Source organism: Oryzias latipes, chromosome 4, assembly GCF_053564925.1.
Source record: "Oryzias latipes strain Hd-rR chromosome 4, Olatipes_Hd-rR_3.1".
Classification (NCBI taxonomy): Eukaryota; Metazoa; Chordata; class Actinopteri; order Beloniformes; family Adrianichthyidae; genus Oryzias; species Oryzias latipes.
In genome coordinates, this window is record NC_136240.1 from 5097719 (window position 1) to 5118783 (window position 21065).

General features: G+C 43.7%; 1 long non-coding RNA gene across 1 annotated transcript; it reads right to left on the minus strand.

Annotated features, from left to right (window-relative positions):
- Nucleotides 1-1810: 1810 nt before the first annotated feature.
- On the minus strand, nucleotides 1811-19957 carry LOC110015016 (uncharacterized). Its single transcript, XR_002290071.2, has 4 exons — nucleotides 18879-19957; nucleotides 18655-18794; nucleotides 17830-18020; nucleotides 1811-1878 (listed from the first exon to the last, which is right to left on the minus strand). It is a non-coding gene; the product is annotated as an uncharacterized LOC110015016 (long non-coding RNA).
- Nucleotides 19958-21065: the final 1108 nt, after the last annotated feature.

The following is a 21065-nucleotide window of genomic DNA, read 5'->3' on the forward strand; positions in this document are numbered from 1 at the left end:
GGAGGAGTTCGAGACCCTGATTGACTCCGGTTTTGATGGTAATTTGATCTCTGTAGACGTGGTGAACAAACTGTCATCCCTGTCAAATCTCTGTCTACCGTCTCACTAATTCATGCCCAAGTTGGCTCCATCACGCATAGAGTTTCAGCACGCACTGTAAATATAAATGTGACTTTCTCTAGTAACCATGATGAACTGGTTTTACGTGGTGGACTCTTTGAAGCCCCTTGTTTTCGTTGGTTGAGTAAACATTATCCACACATGGGCTGGGTTTTGGATGTGTATTCTCCTGGAGTTTCTTTTGTATGTTGAATAGTTCGGTTGCGGCAGCAGTACATTCCTCTGATAGGCAACCACTTCCTGAACCTCTAGACCGGGGGTCGGCAACCCGCGGCTCAGGAGCCGCATGCGGCTCTTTAGCGCTGTCCTAGTGGCTTCCTGGAGCATTTTCAAAAATGTTTGAAAAAGTAAAAAGATGGGGGAGAGAAATATATTTTTTGTTTTAATATGGTTTCTGTAGGAGGAAAAACAGGACACAAACATTCTTAACATTTTCCAAAGCTGTAAGAATGTGTAGAATAAATATTGTAATGCTCAGCAGGTACGTCACTTGCAGTGGGAAATACGGGAGCCACGCTGTCAAAAATTTGAGCTGTCAATCAACTGGCAGCGCTGGAGAACTGTCCGTGGGCCATACACCGCACAACTCCAAACAGTCTCATAGAGGAGGAAGCTTTTAGCGGACCGCCAGGCAGGTGTCTGATGTAAATCGAACCACCGTCAGTTTCATGCATTGCTTGATGAAGTTGAAAGCGAATATTCTGATCTCCTGCTACACAACAAAGTCCGATGGCTGTCCATGGGTGACGTTTTGCATCGCTTTGTTGTCTGTTTCGAACACGTGAAAACATTCCTGAAAAGCAAAGACCTGAACTACCCGCAACTGGAGGGTACTGTGGCTCGAAAAGCTGCACTTTTTGGTGGATATGACTGTGACAAGCCACCTAAACGAGCTGAAAGTCTGCAGGCGCCGCAAATGCTTGAAGCTGTTCTGTCGTTCGAGCGCAAGCTGACTGTCATGGGGCACGCACGTTCCATTTTATTGTTTTGTGTTCGAATCCTCAAAATAAAAATGACATCAAAAATCAGATTTCTTTATTACATTTCTTTAATTTTATCAAAGCAATGAAACATAATTCATTGATATTATAATGAAGTTAAACTTGCACAACAGAGCAGTCAAGTGACGCGTCGTTCTCCGCAGAATGCACTGCAGGGCAAATAAACATTTAATCGTTAATAATGCTCCTTATGTATTTGTAGCAACTTAGTCACTTTGATAGTAGGCTAATATAGCTAATATAGATGCATATTGCATGTGTTGCCTTCATTATAAGGCTTAAATAGGGCTTTTATTTTTTGCGGCTCCAGACATATTTCTTTTTTGTTTTTTTCGTCCAAGTTGGCTTTTTCAACATTTTGGGTTGCCGACCCCTGCTCTAGACCCAAGCAAAGTTCCTTCTGAATATCATGATCTGAGTGTGGTATTCAGTAAGGTACGTGCCTCCCCATGACTGTGCAATAGACCTCCTACCAGGGACTCAACCACCCAAAGGTCACATCTACCCTGTGTCTCTTCCTGAACGGGAGGCCATGGAGGAGTATCTACAGGAGAATCTTCAGGCTGGAATCATCCGTCCCTCCTCTTCTCCGGCAGGGCCTGGGTTCTTTTTCGTGGGAAAGCAGGATGGAGGACTACAACCTTGTATTGATTACAGGGGGTTGAATAACATTACAGTCCGGAACACTTACCCCCTCCCTCTGTTACAGTCCGCTTTTGATCTCGTTAAGGGGTCCCAGATCTTCACCAAACTAGACCTGCGGAGTGCATACCATCTGGTTCACACACGGGAGGGGGATGAGTGGAAAATTGCTTTTAACACCCCCAGCGGTCATTTTGAGGAACCTTTTCATGCCTTTTGGACTTACAAATTCTCCTGCAGTTTTTCAGTGTCTTATTAATGACGTATTCAAGGACATGATTAACAAATTTGTGTTTGTAAACCTTGATGGTATTTTGTTTTTTTCCCCAGACCTTAACACCCACGTGCAGCACGTCAGAGCCGTTTTACAACGCCTCCTCCAGAATCAGCTGCACTGCAAGGCAGAGAAATGCGAGTTCCACATTACTCGGACTAAGTTTCTCGGGCATGTGATAACCTCAGGGACCGTTGATGGACAAAGCCAAGGTTAAGGCTGTTCTTGAGTGGCCAGTCCCTTCTGGACGTAAGCAGTTACAGCGCTTCCTGGGGTTTGCAAATTTTTACAGGCGTTTAATCCGAGGTTTCAGTGGCGTGGCTGCACCTCTTCGCAGACTCACCTCGGCTAAGGTACGTTTGTCTGGGATGAGGGAGCTGATCAAGCGTTTGCCGGGCTAAAAAGACGTTTCTCTGCAGCTCCTATCCTGACTCAGCATGACACCTCTAAACAATTCATTGTGGAGGTAGATGCATCTGAGTCTGGAGTGGGGGCTGTTTTGTCTCAGAGGGCGTCTGATAACAGAGTCCATCCCTGTGCGTATTTCTCCTGCAAGCTCACTCCTGCAGAGAGAAACTACGACATAAGTAAAGTTTGCCTTGGAGGAGTGGCGTCACTGGTTGGAGGGGGCTGAAAAAAAGTTTCTGGTTTGGACTGATCATAAAAACCTGGAATACATTCGAACAGCCAAAAGACTTAACCCACGCCAGGCCAGATGGGCCCTGTTTTTTGACAGGTTCAATTTCTCCATCCCCTACCGGCCGGGCAGTAAGAACATCAAGGCGGACGCTCTTTCATCCCAATTTCAGCGGGAGGAACAATCAGAAGATTCTACGGCCGCAGCCACCGTTGTTCCTTCTCAAGTGGGGGGACTCCTCTCGGTTGGCTTGCCATCCTGGAGTGACGAGGACTATGTTCCTGGTGGCCCAGCGGTTTTGGTGGCCCACAGTGTCCTCAGACATTCGGGCATTCGTTTCGTCATTTCCTGTATGTGCCAGCGTCAAGGTAACCCGTAAACCACCCGCCGGTTTCCTGCAACCTCTACCTGTGCCCTCCAGACCTTGGTCCCACATCTCTATGGACTTCATTACGGGGTTACCCAACTCTAAGGGTAATGTAGTCATCCTCACCATCATAGACAAGTTCTCCAAACTGGTCCATGCTGTGCCTCTGCAGAAGTTGCCATCAGCCAAGGAGTTAGCTGTTATTGTCTCCAAGCATGTGTTTTGTTTACATGGCCTTCTGCAGAACATTACTTCTGATCGAGGACTGCAGTTTGTTGCCGCCTTCTGAAGAAGATTCTGCAAGGTCCTTGGGATCAAGGTCAGCCTAAGTTCAGGTTTCCACCCCCAAACCAACGGCCAGGTAGAGCGTTACAACCAGGACTTGGAAACAACTTTACGAGCCATGTGTGCCAAGAACCATAGCACTTGGTCTTCTCAGCTGCCCTGGGCTGAGTATTCCCACAACACCCTCCAAAATTCCTCTGGTTTTTCCCCTTGTCAAGCAGCCTACGGCTATCATCCACCTCTTTTTCCCCACCAGGAACAATCGGCTTCAACCTCTGGTCCCGCTGCTTTTGTGAGGCGTTGCTGATGTACATGGAGCAGAGACCGTCGCCAACTTCTGCAGAATCAGGAACGGTTCAGTGCAGTGGCTAACCGTTACAGATCGGCTGCTCCTGAATACAAGGTGGGGGACAGAGTGTTGCTTTCTTCATCTGATGTGCCACTGAAAAGGGGAGCTCGGAAATTGCATCCCCGGTATATTGGTTATTTCACGATCATCAACCGTGTGGCAGTCAAACTGGACCTTCCGAGCAGCTTGTCGATCCACCCAGTCTTCCACGTGAGCAAGCTAAAACCTGTGAAAGAGATTCCCCTCCACTCCACTGTCCCGTCTCCTCCAGCCCCCCGTTTTGTGGATGGGGGACCAGTCTATACTATCAGCCATCTTCTAGAAGGGTTGGTCGAGGAGTCCAATACCTCGTAGATTGGGAGGGTGTTACGGCCCCGACAGGAAAACCTGTCCCAGTCTAGGGGTAAATCACGAAGGGGCCAAAACATATGAAAAATGGACACAAAATAAGTTTAGGAACACAGTTTATTAAGTGGGAAAAATAACCTGTGTCCTGTAAAATAAAAATAAATAAATTACTGTGCTGGTCCCAACAAAACACAAAACAGAGGGATTGGAGCCTTGGCCAAACATAAAATAATTCAGAGAGACAACTGACCCAGTCACGTTGACCATCGGAGTCAGCAGCTCCCTGCTAAGGCTGCCTAACAAAATCTAACTATTGAAATAAATAAACAAAGCCCGCAAATAAGGACTACCAAGGTCCAACCCCAAACTAAAATAATAAAACCCTGCAGTATAAGACTGCTGAGGACCAAGAGGGAATCAAAAGGGAAACAAACCAACCAGCACAGCTCCAACTCAACACAACTGCTCCTCAGCCTCCTGCTCTGCTCTCTCTGCATGCCTCTCCTTTGGTTGTGGCCTTCTCTGACTTAAATACCTGGCAGGTGCTGATCAAGATCCATTGGCCACACCTGCCAGGTGAGCAGAATGAAAGGGGATGCAGCAAAGCAGCAGCAGAAAGTCATAACAGAGGGATACGGTCCTGCCGATCGACAGTGGGTTCCGGGGCGTCATATTCTGGACCCGGATCATCGATCGCTTTCACCGGTACCATCCTGACCAACCTTGTCGTCGGGCTAGGAGCCGGACTTAGTGAGGGGGTTATGTTATGGTTGCCCTCTAGTGGTGTTTCTTTTGGTTGCTTCTCTGGCAGGTTTACTGTGGTCCCTCACTGATTGATCACAGCTGCCTGTAATCATGTTGCTTCCTATTTAAGTTCTGTTCTCTCTGTGTTTTGTGTTGGAGCGTCTTCTCTGTTTGGATCCTGTTTGGTTCAAGTAAATGCTTAAAACTTGATGGATTTGTTTGAGTCTTCCTGCTTCTGGGTTGATCCTATCTGACCACCCGTAACACTTTGGGCTGTGACTGCCGTTGATAGTTCCCAACCTCACATTCATTTGCACTTACTTCCCAAATTTCCCTCCAGCATCGTAGGTGAACAGTAAATGATGAAATAACTGCTTCCATAGAGCAGCTGGGACCTGCTAAAGTAAAGATTGGCTGATCAGACACCATGAATATCAAACTAATGAAAGTGTTGTCTGTACTCATTCATTTATTGTAACATTTTAGGGAACGTTGACATTGGTCATTAAAATTGAGACCAAATAGGAAAAGTACTCATGTAAATAACAGTATCCCTAAATTATTGTTAAGTAGTGTTTGATGATATTAGCCTAATGTCATTAGGGTTTTAGGCACATTTAACTGGTTGAACAGTGAATTTGAGTTGGTGTGTTACCATGACAGCGGTACAAAATGCTCTACATCAGACTGCAAATGGAGATCAGCCTGTTGGGGCTAAATCTGGCACATTTACATAAAGGACTCCAATTTCTGGTTAATGAGTAGTCTGCTCTTGAACACTCAGAGCAGACTGAGACAAACTGGTCAAATTAGGTGAAGTGAAGCTCTCCAACTCATGACAGAGTGTAACACAGTACACTGCAATTATGCCTGTTTGGTGGTGAAAAGGAAATTTTTCACATTTAAAAAAGCCAGCTGGTATGAAGGAGGTATTTGTGCATGAATCAGAAGCTGCTCCACATAAACGTTCAAACTCTGACATGATGAAATTTCACCTTTTGGTTTTGACTGAAGCAGATGAACCTCAGGAGTCGGCTGAGAAGAAGTGCATCTGCTCTGTTTTGTTGTAATGCCTGAACGTCTTTGACCTCAAATGTGATGCAGTGAAAAACTCTCTATTTGAAGATGTAAAGAGAAACTGGAGTTCACATGCACAAAGCATGAGCTGCCAAACTCAACACATGAAACAAACCACATGACTTCATGACTGGTAAAAGTTTTTACTTTTTCTCAGTCAGGTTTCATGGCTTCCCATTCATCTCAAGTCTAGTCATCTCATTGATCCTCCCAGTATTCTCCCTCCAATTTATCATATTATTATTTTATGTTAAATGAAACAACAAAAGTATTCTAGCAACAAGTAAGGTTTTATAAAAAATCCAATATCACATTATTCCTAATTTCCACAGTGGGAAATATTTTTGGCAGGACCATTAAAAACATGAGTGCTCTCAGACCTAGCATGAAGTTGAATGGAGATCACTGTGATGTGATGATGCTGGTTAAAGCAGCACCTCTGGATTTCTTAGGTACAGTCAGATGCAGAAGTGTTTCTTTCCTCCTCAAAAAATAAGGAAAAAAGGAAAAGCAAAACAGGTGAAACAGCATATCTGTGCACGTGGCAAAAGCGAAACCTAACAGCTCTGCGTCTGGGTAGGGTGCAGTTTGGTTTCCCGCAAGCCTCACCGCTGTAATGTTGCTATGAGAATGATCATTAATGAGCCCCCTAATAATGTTGTCAAAAAAGAAAAAAAGGGTGGAAGTGAAGTGCTGAGCTTTCCAGGAAAAATGGACAGAGTTTTATTAGTTCACGGAGCTGAATGCAAAACCTGCATGCTTGGTATGTCATCAACAGGTCGCAGTGCTCAGAGAATATAACATTCAGCACCACTATGAGACTCACCATAAAGAAAGGTTTCACCATTTGCAGTTAATAAAAGAGAACATTTAACAACTATTAGCTGGACTGACAAAATAGCTGAATTTACTACAGCCGTGACGTCAGTGATGGAGCAGAGAACGCTACATTACTGCCAACAAGTTGGTGCAAACATCTAAATGAAAAAATGCTGAAGGCTCCAGAAGTCCTGTGTCCCAAAAAGCAGTCGACCTTTCCCAACATAAGTCTGTCAAGGATTATGATTGCAGATACAACATCTCTGAGGAGATTGGGCGCCAAATGAAGGAATCCAGTCATTTATTGCATTTTCGGTTGCTGTTGATGAAAACACCAACATCACAGAAGTTGCACAACTGATGTCAGTCTGGTCATGTGATGTCAATCTGGTCACATGGTGTCAGTCTGGTCACGTGATGTCAGTCTGGTCACTGATGTCAGTCTGGTCACAGATGGCGTCCCATCAAAGGTCAGGAACAAGGCAGGTGTTGCCACAAAATTGAGACAACAAACACGGAAAAGACTCATGGACATTTCATTGTGTTTTGCACACTTGAATGACAGTAAATGTCAGGGCTCCAGACTAACTTTTTTCACTAGGAGCACAGTGGCCCCTAACTGAAAATTTTAGGGGCGCAACCAGAAAATTTAGGGGCGCATACCGTAAATCAACATGCTAACCCAATCTACTAATTTCCACTGTATTACTAATAAATACTTTAATAATAGATGCAGAAATTACAATGTGCTGTTTCAAATTCAGTGTCACATTTTATTCTGCACTTTTGAAGATGCAACAACAAGGTAAACTGACAGCACCATCGCTGTCATGACAGTACAAATAAGTAAAGAAAACGGATGGAAATTTATCTTTGTGACACCAAATAGCTGCAGCCAAGATGCACAATAAGCGTGTTTGAGATCACCCAGGTGAACTCAACGCTAGTGTGTGACATATATTTTTGTTTTTGCTCCAACATCAACTGTCAATCGAGAAAGGGGTGGGAGCAAGGGGCAAACCTACCCGGACACAGCTGGAAACTGAACTGACTGAAAGCTGCCCTACAGACTACAAAACAATGCATTATGGGACATGTGTCCTGATGGTTTTTGTAGTGGAGTGATTAATTAAAATAATTTAAAATACCAATTCATTAAAAAAGGCTACATACATCACAAAACATTAAAATAATCATAAAATATATAAGAACACAGATCATACTAAGGGGGAGAAGAATATTAAAACTAAATTGAATGTTAAGGACAACTCCAATTTCCTGTTCTCCTTCAGTCTTGCTGCAGATTCGCTTTCATCTCAAAGCCCCCCCGCCTGGTGTCCCCAATGATCCAGGCGAGGTGCCGGTTCATCTCAAACACGTCTATCGTTGCATTTTCCCCACATATTTTCAGTGTGTCTAAAACTAATGTTGTTTTTGCTCGAGCGTGTTTAAAGTTCAAGCCCCGTTAGCTGTCACGCATGTAGGTGTGGGACATTTATTCTCCTCAGCTGCCCCGACTCCCGCGGGACGGGAGCGGTGTGCTGCCGTAACAACCGCGCAGGACCGTTTGATGCGCCGCCGTAACCAAAACCTAAACCTAAACCTTCCTCCGGTTCTGTGCGGCCCAGAGAAAAGTTCAGCACGGGCTGCATGTATGTAGAAAATTACGAGCGAATAAATACGTTCTAAAGGAAACTAAGGAACTCCTTAATGTGGTCCGGGGAGGGAGGGGGCTGTCAGGTTTCCTGCTTTCAAGCCCTGTCATTGTCACGCCCCCAAGAGTAATTTACCCCACTGTGATTGGTTGGTCAGCTCCGTGCACGACAATGAAAAAGTGTCATTCATACAAACTGGCGGGCTGCAGTAACATTAAACCTTCATATTAAGGCGGGGACCGCAAAATATCATCTTGGGGGCCGCAAATAGCCTGCGGCCGCGAGTTTGAGACCCCTGCTGTAGTTCTGGTCCTGGTACACTAGCCGCAGGTCGGAAGAACGAATCAATAGTTGACTTACTCATAGCTCAGACGCACATGTTCACAGGTTGTGATATTTGTCTCAGTTTCCTTCCCACAGATGTTTACGCGCACTCGATTATCTCTAGGCCCCGCCCCCTCCACGCATTTTAGCCACTCACGGTGGCTTTCCCTATTCTTCTCACACGCAGTGGCCGCCTCACAGACAGGTATCACGCGAGAGTGTACGTGCTCGCGTTTCATGAGTATGTGCGCGAGTGTGTGTGTCTGCCTGCGTGCGTGTGCGCTCGCTTCTCATTGATGATTTCATTGCTCATTTCAATGATCATTGACGTGCCCCTTCCACGTTTAATGTATAAAAATTACGAAGGGTGGGGGAGGCAAATTTACTGGTCGCGCATGTGCGACTGGATGTAAAATTCAGTCGCACACTCTCAAATTTTGGTCGCAAAATGCGACCAATTGCTCGCAGTCTGGAGCCCTGAATGTGTTTCTGCACAGGATCTGAATCCTGATATTGATGACCGGCTGAGGTTTCAGGAGAGAAAGGAAGTCCACTCCAAATTCTTATGTTCACAAATTTTTGCAAGTTTCATTTAATTTAATTTTTCATTGATTTGCACATTTACATTTTAGCCAGGTGTTTCATTTTTTTCCGAAGTCCCTCTTGAGCTTATAGTTGCAATTGCTTCAGTGTCAGATATAACCCTTGTGCTATCTTAGATGACCCCACTCTTACTTTGACGTGTTCTCCCTACCATGACAAAGGTGGATAAAGGTGGAAAGATTTCATGTAATCCATGGACACCAGTGAAGATCACAAATCATTGAAGAAAAAAGGTTCAGAGCACTGTCTAGTGGGTCTAGATGACCCAACTCCCAGTGCTAAGGATAGCCCAAGGGTTACAATATTAGGTCTGTATAAAATTGAATAAACCTTTTTTTTAAGTGAAATGCATTTTATTTGAGATCCATTGGCCTCTCTGAATTAATGTGTAATAAGAAGTGATTAGGATCTATGTTGTTTGAGGCATTTTTTCCAACTGAGAAAGAAAACAAAAACAAAACTACAGATAACAAACTGACCATCAAATGTAGATGGGGGCCATCAGCTCTACATGGGGAAGGGGGGTCCCAAATATTAGCTTTTCCAATGACAAATGTTTTGTTTTCGGGCCCGTTTCTCATTGTGTATCTCCATCAGTCAGTGGCCGGGAGGTGTGTGGAGGGGGGTGGGGGGTCTTGGGAGAGGGCTCTATTTTAAATTTAATGCTTTTTTTAAACTATTATTTATTTTGTTTTCAAGGTTCAAATGAACCTTACAGAACAACTCATTCACCATTTGATTGGCAGCAGTTAAAGTGTGTTGTTTAAAATTTAATTTCAACATTTTTCTTTAGTAAACAAACTGTAGCATATAAAATAAATTACCAAAATCGTTTTTGACTTGATTTTACTTATTAATGAAGTCAATGCACCGCTTCTTCTCAAGAAACACATGGACAACCTGTTTGTGAAAGTCTTCCTTTTCTTTCTTCAGTTTTAACCCTTGTGCTATCCTAGGCTATACTAGACAGTGCTCTGAACCTTTTTCCTTCAATGATTTGTGATCTTCACTGGTGTCCATGGATTACATGAAATCTTTCCACCTTTATCCACCTTTGTCATGGTAGGGAGAACATGTCAATGTAAGGGTGGGGTCATCTAAGATAGCACAAGGGTTGAAGGTCTGTCTCAGTGGAGATCACTGAATCTTAGGACGGCTGCACTTGACTTGCTGCTACTTATTCTGTTATTCTCTAGCCGTGGTGTCGCTGGGATCACCAGCACCCTCTGCCTTTAGGCAGGTGTATTGCATACACTGAAGTGTACAGTTAAAACCAGAGGTTTACATACACCACAAAAACACACGCACGTATGCCTTTTTTTCTCACCGTCAGACATGAAATAAAAGTAAGCTGTTCTTGTTTTAGGTCAACTACATTGACAAAAGTGTTTTTATTTGCTAAATGTCAGAATGATGAGACTAGGGCTTTTAGACACGTTTTTATGACTTGAAGTCAAAAGTTTACATACATTTCATTAGTATTTGGTAGTACTGCCTATAAACTGCAGTACTTTGGTCAAACGTCTTGGATATCCTTCCGCAAGCTTCTCACAAGATTTGGTAGGAATTTTGGCCTAGTTTGTAGGTCGCCTTGCATGTACACGCCTTTTCAGCTCTGACCATACATGTTCAATAGGATTTAGATCCGGGCTCTGTGATGACCACTCCAAAACATTGACTTTGTTATCCTTAAGCCACTTTGTAACCAGTTTGGCAGAATGCTCCAGGTCCTTGTCCATTTGGAAGATCCTTTTATTCCCAAGCTTCAACTTCCTGGCTGATCTCTTCAGATGTTTCTTTAATATTTCCACATACTGTTCTTTCCTCATGATGCCATCTATTTGGTGAAGTGTACCAGACCGTCCAGCAGCAGAACATCCCCACAACATGATGCTACCAGCCCCATGTTTTACAATTGGTATGGTGTTCCGAGGTAGAGCCCTGCGCGGGACTATTTTCTTCATCCCGCTCCCGCCCGCACCCGCCCAATTTCTGACCAATCCCGCTTGCTCCCGCAACGTATGCGTAAGACTCCGGCCCGCACCCACAAAACTCAGAGAATTTAGTCCCGCACAGTAATAGAGATGCATTGATTTTGTATCGTCTCCCGTCCCGCAGGAAAAAAACACGTATTTGTATTGATATTATTGAAGAGATTCATGTCCCTCCTCCAGCCTCATCTTTTCATGCATTGCTCTTTTGTGTAATGTGCAACTTCCTTATTACATATATTTTCACAAATCCTGTTCGGTTAAAAGTGTGTGTGTGTGTCCGCGCGCAGACAGACGGCCTGAAGCGCGCTGAACCAGCTGGTAAAGATGCATGTCAAAGTCATTTGAATTTATGGAGGGAAAAAAACATTAATGGTTCAACAGAGCTGAAAATCTATGAATTAATTTTTTCCTAACGAAAAAATACTTTTTTTAGCTTCAGCCTTTTCCCGTTTTTGCTGTTGTGCGCCTCAGTGGGGCATCGGCACGCAGATCTGAACACCATGCGTGTCTCTTGATGAACCTCGTTTGTATTTCTTTTCTGCTTCATCCATTGACATCATGTCCCTGTCAGGAAACCTCTGCTTCTTCCTTATCCCGCGCAATGTTGCCAGATAGAGTCACAGCTCTTTCATCCTTGTGCTGCGCTGGAAACGTATTTCCTTCAGTGGGTGTAGCAGGGCTTAAAATAACTTTAAAGGAAAATAAAAATTATTATCTGGGAATATGACGTTCACTTATAAACGCTAATATATATATTAAAAGTATATTATTCTCCGAGACACCGAATTGATACAAAATGCGTAACAGGAATGACCAGTAGGGGGCACTGTTTTTTTTCTTCCGTAAAAATCAAAGGCAGTCAGACTGAGAGAGTCACGGGAAGAATGGCGGCCCATCTCGGTGGTCAGCGCCCCGAAGTAAGTAGCCTCTATGTTCAACACTAACATCTACCGTCTTCATGTATTGATTGAGTCATTGTCTGGATACGTTTAGAAGGGAAGGCTGATAGGAACATTCTAATGACCGAGCATTCCACTGGTATTTAAACGCAGCACTTACGGACGAATTTGTGAGACGTGAAAACAGTCTCACGGTAGATCCGTGCGTAACTTTGGCTTTGTGTGTGTGTAACAAGGGGTTCGTGCGTGTTTTTTAAAGATGTGTGTGTAAGTAGTTTCAAGCTATTGTAATCTTAATTTGTGCATACATAAATTACATTTTGTATTTTTTTCATTTTATATTTTTTTAACTTATACACAAAACGTATTATGTGAGTAACAAATCACGCACAAATCCAAATTTATGCACAAATCCTAATTTACGCATGCACAAAGCAAGAATATGCATACACAAATCCTAATTTACGTACAAATCAAGAATTACGCACGCACAAATCCGACTGAGTCTAATTTCTCTCCATGCGTGTCAGCCTACGGTGACCGTATTTTGCGCTCTCTGTGTAGAATACACCGAGGAGCGCGGGGAAAAACAACTCAGCTACAGAGGATGTGAACAGGTGAACAGGTAGAGAGGCGGGGGAGGGACTTTGGCTTCAAACTCTGTCAGAGAGAATGGAAATATAGGCGTCAGATTGAGACGCAGCTTTCCCTGCAGGAGTTGAAGCAGAGACTTTCCCTGGGGTGATTTTATGAACTCAAACATGGAAACATGATTACCAAGTAGAAATCTTCAAAATAATAAACCTGATCTCTCCACATTCTCTGTGTCTACGCATTGATGCACACATCGCTCCATGTAGCGATCAGACCATAATTTTAGCTGGTAGCTCCGCCCACACGCGACAGCGGTATCAGGCTTTAAAGAACACAATTTCTAAGAGGAGGGGCGGGGCGTTGCACACCCCCAACAACAGGTTAGATGACAGTGGCCATTAGGCGTCTCTACCTGGTGCCTTCACGGAGCTTCAGTACATAAGAATCCAACAGCTGCACAGCCTAACGTAGTCCGCTAATAGATATTCATGAGATATTCATGGCAGCACTGATCCCGCTGGTTTTTTTTTTTGCTTCCCGCTCCCGCCCGCAGCACAATTCAAACCGCCCAATCCCGCGAGATTTGGGTTGGGTCCCGCGGGACCCAGCGGGACCCAATCCCAATGCACCCCTCTATTCCGAGGCCTGTGTCATGGCAAGCTAGGCGAGACAGACCCAGGAGCTGGAACCCGGAAGGAAAACACAGGTGAATAGGATGGTAAGTAAAGAGTTTTAATTTGATTCAGAGTAACTTGGGATCTTGATGTGGCTGGAGGCTGGAGTGCAGCAGGTGAAGTTGCTGGAGGTAGCAATGGCTCGTGGTGAGTCTGGAGGTCGGAGTTGGCTCATGGCCTGGCTGGAGCTTCTTGATGTTCCGTGAGGTTCTTTGGCTCAGGTAAAAAGGTGACTCAGGTGTCCACACGTGATCTGAAGGTCCTGAGGGCGAGGCAATAACAACGTTAGACGAGAACATTAATACCTCGACTCAGGTTATGCACCATCTGGGGCAACAAACTGGAGATGAATGCTGGTTCTGGATCTCCTTATGAAGGTCTGGTGGGTGATGAGGTGAGTGGACACAGCTGAGATGAATCAGGAGCCAAGCAGAAAAGGGAGGGGGAAGAGAGCTGACAGAGGCAGCATGACAGCCTGCAGGCTTCCCCCTTTTTCCTCCAAATATAACGATGGTCATTGTGGCCAAACAGTTCCATTTTAGTTTTGTCAGACCACAGGACATGTCTCCAAAAGTCTTTATCCTTGTGTGCATTAGCAAACTTTAATGTGGCTTTTCTGTGTTTCTTTTGGACTAATGGCTTCTTCATGGCATAGAAGCCTTTCAGCCCGTGTCTGTACAGTCCTCCTTTCACTGTTCACAACATATTTTGCCTTCATCCTTGGGTTGTTCTGTTCATTTGTGATGTCTCTGGTGGGAGGAAGCTGGAGCGTCTTTAGAAAACTCATACTTGCCTGAGGAGAATGTGCAAACTCCACAAAAAAAAAAAAACAGCTCACTGTGAGGTGAAAGCGCTAACCACTGCACCACTGCAGCACTGTGCAGCCCACCATCTTAAAGTGTGAATGCAAGTAAAGGCAAGTTTTTCACATGTGTAAAAATGTTCTAAAGCCACGCACTGAATCCTTTGGACCCGTTAGCTACATTCATCTTTAGTCCAGTTTTGAAAACATGACTTTTGGTGGATCTTTTCCAAACTTTGTGCCGGAGTTAAGACAACGAGACAACAGAAATCTCTGTGCAAACACATTGTGCTGATTGTCACTTATCCCCACTGTTTCTCCCATCATACCTGTCATATAAATGAAAGGCACGTTTTTCCTTCATTATCAGCTAAAATCAAGATGAAACCAAAAAAGACAGGTTTCATGACCCAGCGAGGCCAGCCGCCTAAATGCAGCATTAAGGCCCGTACACACCGGGACGAATATTCGCCAGGCGTTATTCGCCAGCGTTTTTCGCCACGTTTTTTGTGTTCACACCCAGGCGATTTTCGCTGACGATGAGTGGAGTGAACATGCAATTTCATTCCCTGACATTAGATGGCGCTTAATGTAAAACAGAAATACTCCTGTACACAAGGTGGCGCTGCGCAACTTTACGCTTCTTAAAGTCGCTTTTCACTCAGAAGAAGAGAGCAAGTATTTACGCGCTTGTCAGAATCAAACAAAGAAAACATGAATATTTCAAGCACCAGTAGCTCCAACTGGTGCTTGGTTCGGGGATATTTTAGAATGTCCGTCATTATTGCTTCGCGGCAGTGTAGACGCTACTTGGCGTCTATCTTCTTCGCTGGTATGTGTGCTCAGCAAGGCAGTTTTGTGTTTGAGCGCCCCCAAGTTGTGTTTTACTGTAACTTCAGAAGCTCCAGACACGTGAGCAAAAGCGCCGTTCTCATTGGTCGAGTAGATTTCGACGCGCCGCGTCGAAAAAAAAAAACGAACCCGAGGCGTTTTTTTTTTTTGACGCTTTAACGCCTGGCGTTTTTTCGCGTCGGTGTGCACACTCTCGTTGGTGCCCTTTGTTTAGTCACGAGGCGTTAAACGTCGGCGAAAATCGCCGGCGAAATTCGTCCCGGTGTGAACAGGCCTTTAAAGTCAAACAGCATACAGACCAGACGCAGGTCCCCAGATTGATGTTCTGTCCTTGGATAACAAAAAGGAGACTCCATTGTGCAGTGGAGGTCAGTTTATTGAGGACGAGCTGGATGTAGACGCTTTAAGTCCACCTGTAGTTTTATCAGGTGTTCAGAGACAGAGGAAGATGTTCCAAAACTCTGAGTTACTCAACTATAAATAATGTTAAAAGAGAAGAAGTGTCACCAATGACAGCATGGAATTTTCCATCACAGAAGCTTTCAGAGGTGCAATGGAGGCACTGAGAGCACCATCGCCATCATTCACTTCCACCTGGTTAAAATTGCCCATTTAGTCCTTCTTTTCAAATGCTTCTTAATTAGATAGTCTAATCAGTCCAAAGAGAGCAGGACTGTTTTCCATAACACATCCAGGCTGCTCTGCTTGTCCCTTTGAAAACTGAAGAGAACACCTGTCAGGTGTGGAGGAAAATGCTTGAAAGATAACACAAAGTGAGAACCAGTAGGGAAAATATCTTCAAGAAAGAGATCCTTTATATGGTAAGCTCTTGTTGCCATGGAGATGGAGGAAAATGTCAGAAGGGATGAAGTAAAACCCCATGACCGCCAACAAAGTATGCTACCTTTCTTTCTCTTGCCAGAGCAGAGAATCAGTCTCGTCAGCAGCTACCTCACTTGGTCTGAATGTCAGAGACGATGACGAGCCAATCTGTACCGGCCAAGTGTCAAGCAGCAGGAGGAAGAGTCTGCTGTCACCTTCTGAACAGAAGAGGTTCTGCTCTTCTTGAAAGTGACACAAACTTTTAAGACAATGTTGAGCAAACAGTGCAGACTGGGTAAACAAAGCTGACAGTCATGACTCCTGCTATGCGCAGACTGAGGCTAAGAGGACACTTGTTCACTAAACAGGAGACTGTTTTTCAAATACTCTCAACCCTTTGTCTGGAATAAAGAATAAAACGAGGTCTGCCTTCTTAAAGTCGATGTTAGCATCTGAGTCCTGCTCTCATTGCTTAAAGACCCCCTCCAATGAAAATGGTGTTTTTGGTGTTTTTACCTTGTTCTTGTAGCATTTTTCTGATGCTGGAGGTTATATATAAAGAAAATGAATACTAAAACTGTGTTTCTGAGTATTTCTTTATTCATATTGTTGGGAATCAGTTGCAGACGAAAAAATGATGTTGGAAAAACTTGTATTTGTTACATGGAGGCTACAATTGAAAGACCCCAAGCTCCCTGCTCTGCTCCATTCTGATCATCCACTGTCAGACAAATAGATCCATGAACGTCTTTGTTTTCCTCATCTGAGCTGGAATCTTGATCTAAACTGTACGACTAGATAGCTCTGATATTGCTCACCTTTTTACACCAGTAATTGTTAGGCTGGGGGTGTGAGGGGCTGTAAGCTAGTGGGAGAGAGTGTAAACGAAGGGATGATGGTGGAGGCTTACTTCGCACCAACAGTCATGTTCAGGATTGATTTTGTGTTCACTTTGGGTTTCTTTGTATACCCGTTAGCTTTTGGCTTCAATCTGAAGATTTGAGAACTTTTTAATCACCCTCTTGTTGAAAAAACATGAAAGTAGTGCGGAACCTGCTGGTGACGTGACACCTGATCTTCAGAAATGATAGACATCCACCAGGCATCCTTCAAACTGCTTTTTCAGTCAACACTGTAAATGAAGGGATCAAACATCCAACACAACTAAAATAAAGATTTTAGGATTAGTAGCTCAGAATAAAAAATACTTCTTCAAAACGCAAATATGTTAGTATTTTATGCACCAAATTGTTGTGTTTCCAGAAAGAATCAGACAGACATAATAATAGTAATGTTTTTGCATCAAAGTGTTGTAAAATGATTTTCTTTTTTTAAAAGCTCAAAATCTTACTGTTATTAAAAAGCAAATGTCTTTTTACTGTGTTCTATTTTTCTTTCTAGACATCTAGAAAAGCTGTTTTGCGTGTGGACCTGCAGACTGAGCTGTGATCTGATGCATGTTTTGAACAACGCTGATGGCTGCAGCTCAACAATGAAAGTCTCCTGTGCTGGCGGGTTGTGTTTTAGGAGGTTTTTTTGTCACTTCACAGGGTGGCCTCTGCTGTAGCAGTACTGATGAGAGGATAAGCAGTGCTCAGACCTTTTTAAACCTTTTTTACATACATGCCAAGCAAGCAGACACTTTTAGTTTGATGATTGCAGCCTGACACGATCACAGCAAACAACGGGCACTCCTTCAGTTTCTCGTAACAGCATGGCACATGAATAACATGCCATGCAAAATGCAGGCACTCAGAGCCAGACTGTATTGATGCACCTTTTTCTGACCTCAGAGTAAACACAGAACCCTGGGATGCTATTGAACTGTCAGCCATCATGGACAGGTGGAGGTCCAGCACAGAAGTGGATCTCAGCAGACAGAACAACCAGCTTGAACTTTAGCTTTGATCCCGTTTTAAAGGCGAGTATGTTGCGTGCAGTGCTTACCTGAGAGTCTGGCGGGCCTGTCTGTGCTCCTGAAGCCCACAGAGAACCTTACTCCTGACTGTTCTTTTCTCACAAAACGGAATCAGAAGACAGCGCTGGTTACCATGCAGCCTCCCCAGCTCCCCACAAAAGCCAGACACTCCCTCCCTGCTGTCGGGACTCTGGAGGCTGGATACATTTCTCTGAGTGCACTGAAAAAACATACAGGCTAACTTTGAAAGGGAAGAAAAAAGCACGACCACAGATGAGTTCATAAAACCCAGCATAGCTCAAAATTCAAACCTTTATCAAACCAGAATATATTTCTCAATATATTGAGCAATACTTCACAATATATTCCATAAATAGAAGTAATTTAGTGTTCAGAAGATTAGAGTACTGAAATTAATGTCATTTTCTTATGTGGTAATATACTATGCAGTTGTTTGTGATTTTTACGGAAATATCCTACAAAATATTGACTGGTGTACTACATGTCAAACATTACTGGTTGCTTTAAATTGATAAAAATTGTGACTTTAAGGTTTAAATGAGCTTTTTTATGCTTTGAAATTGAACAAAAAGGTGTCTTTAATGTTTTTCTGAAGTCACTGATGTACCATTGGAGTTTATGTTCATCTAATAGGAGGTAATGGAAAAAACAAACCTTATAAGTTTGCAGATCAAAAAGAATTGCAAATTACTAACCAGCCGTGCACCCCAACAAACAAATGTTTTGATCCTTCGACACTTTCAATACGTCTTGGTATTCTGGACCAGTTTTATGATCAGACTGTGAAACAGAAATTTGTTTTTTCATAAAGCAGTTGCTGTGATTCAAAGTACCTGCTTTGATGTCCTTTGTTTTCACCATCTTGTCCATTCTGGACACGCTTGAAGCTGAAGGTTTAGCAGCTTCCAGAGAGAAGACTGGAAATTCTCCGGCACTACAGTGCCACTTCAGCACCTGTGAGCCAAAGCTGTTTCTGTAATCAGAGCAACAACATGTCATCTCAGTCTAAACCATCTCCCTGAAGTTTGTTAGGATTTGATCTGTGAAGATCTACAACCTGTGTGACCCAAGACAAAGGGAGGAGAGCTCCATGTCCCCAGCCAAAAACATGGACCCTTTGAAGGCTAATGATCAGGAGCATCTTGTAACAGAACAGAAATCATGAAATTTGTCCTGGCTTCCCTGCGCTTCAGCTAGTGCACGGCTTCTGCAGGTCAAGAAGAACATAAAACAGACTAAAACAAGGGCAAAAATGTCAAACCACAAAAGATCTAGACTACACCCTGTTCATGATTTATTAAAGTCATTTCTGGCCTCTTGAGTTCAGGCTACGTCCAAGTAGATTTTTTTTAAATCAGTCTTAAAGCTTGGTGACGCAGTCCAACACAAGAACTGCTCCAAATTCTTCAGTTTCGGGCTGTCAGTGGCAGATACTGCAGCAGACGACACACACCTGCTGTTGTATTAGGTCAACCTTGCTAGAGCCAAGTTGGACCCACTTTTTCCTTCAGAACTGCCTTAATCCTTGGTGGTATAGATTCAACAAGGTTCTGGAAAAATTCCTCAGAGAGTTTGGTCCATATTGACATGACAGCATCACACGGTTGCTGCAGATTTGTCAGCTGCACATCCATGATGCCAATCTCCCACTACACCACATCCCAAAGGTTCTGTATTTGGTTGAGATCTGGTGATCTGGTGATTGTGGAGGCCATTTGTGTCCAGTGAACTCATTTTCATGTTCAGGAAACCAGTCTGAGATGATTCCAGCTTTATGACATGGCGCCTTATCCTGCTGGAAGTAGCCATCAGAAGATGGTCCACTGTGGTCAGAAAGGGATGGACGTGGTCAGCAACAATACTCAGGTAGGTTGTAATGTTGGAACCATGCTCAGTTGGTTCTAAGGGGCCCAAAGTCTGCCAAAAAATATCCACCATACCATGACACTACCACCACCAGCTTCAACCGTTGATACAAGGCAGATGGATCCATATTTTCGTGTTGTTGACGCCACATTTTGATCCTACCATCCGTATGTAGCAGCAGAAATGGAGACTTATCGGACCAGACAACGTTTTTCCATCTTCTATTGTCCAGTTTTGGTGAGTCTGTGTGAATTGTAGCCTCACTTTCCTGTTCTTAGCTCACAGGAGTGGTACCCGGTGTGGTTTTCTGCTGCTGTAGGCCATCTGCCTCCAGGTTGGACGTGTTCTGCTTTCAGAGATGCTCTACTGCAGACCTCGGTTGGAACCAGTGTATCTTTGAGTTCCTGTTATCTTTCTATCAGCTGGAACCAGTCTGTACATTCTCCTCTGACCTCTGACATCAACAAGGCATTTCCACCCCCAGAATTGCTTCTCACTGGATATTTTCTCTTTCTTGGACCATTCTCTGTAAACCCTAGAGATGGTTGTGGGTGAAAATCCCAATAGATCAGCAGTTTAGTAAATCCTCAGACACGTCCGTCTGGAACCAACAACCATGCCGCGTTCAAAGTCACTTCAATCACCTTTCTTTCTCATTCTGATGTTTATGTAGCAGGACTCTGCAGCCAATCGTCTAATGACCCTGACTACCTGGGACAGATATAAAAATAGTTTTGCCCACCCTATGGGTATCTGAAGCACAGTACCCAGCCCTGCCTACCTGGTGGTTGTTTGGTTGAAAGACTGAACTGAGACAATCATATTATGGTGATTATAGCGTGTAAGCAAATGATAATTACATAACACTGACAGCATCTATAGGACAAATCAAATGTATAAGAAGCAAAAAATGTTTTATCAGTGAATGCAAAGTCTTTGAAATTCAGACGTACAAAAGTTTAAGAAAATGTCTGAGTTTTTTAGTCCTTTTCAAAGCCTGTTCGTTTATGTCTGAAACTGTTTGTGCTGTGAAGTGAAAACGTGCAGAATGCCTTCTGGCAGTGAAGCCATGGCTGTTGGGAGTTGCCTCTGTTAGATGGCCTCAAAGGTTGTGTGAAAAAAAGACACACAGTGAATTGGCTGTAGGCTGTTTCATGCAGCATCTTATCACGGAGATCAAATAATAAAAGTTGTGTGTTTGGATTGTGTGACACACAGAAACTGTACAAGCCAACTTGGAGAAAAAAACATTTCTTAATGCTAAGTTAGGTTCTTTTTTTTAAACTTTGTTTTCCTTGATGCTGACTTTTAAATGACTTTGGTGGACAGGGCCTTTTGGTAAGGTTTCCATGGCAACATTCTCTACGGAGTTTCTTAT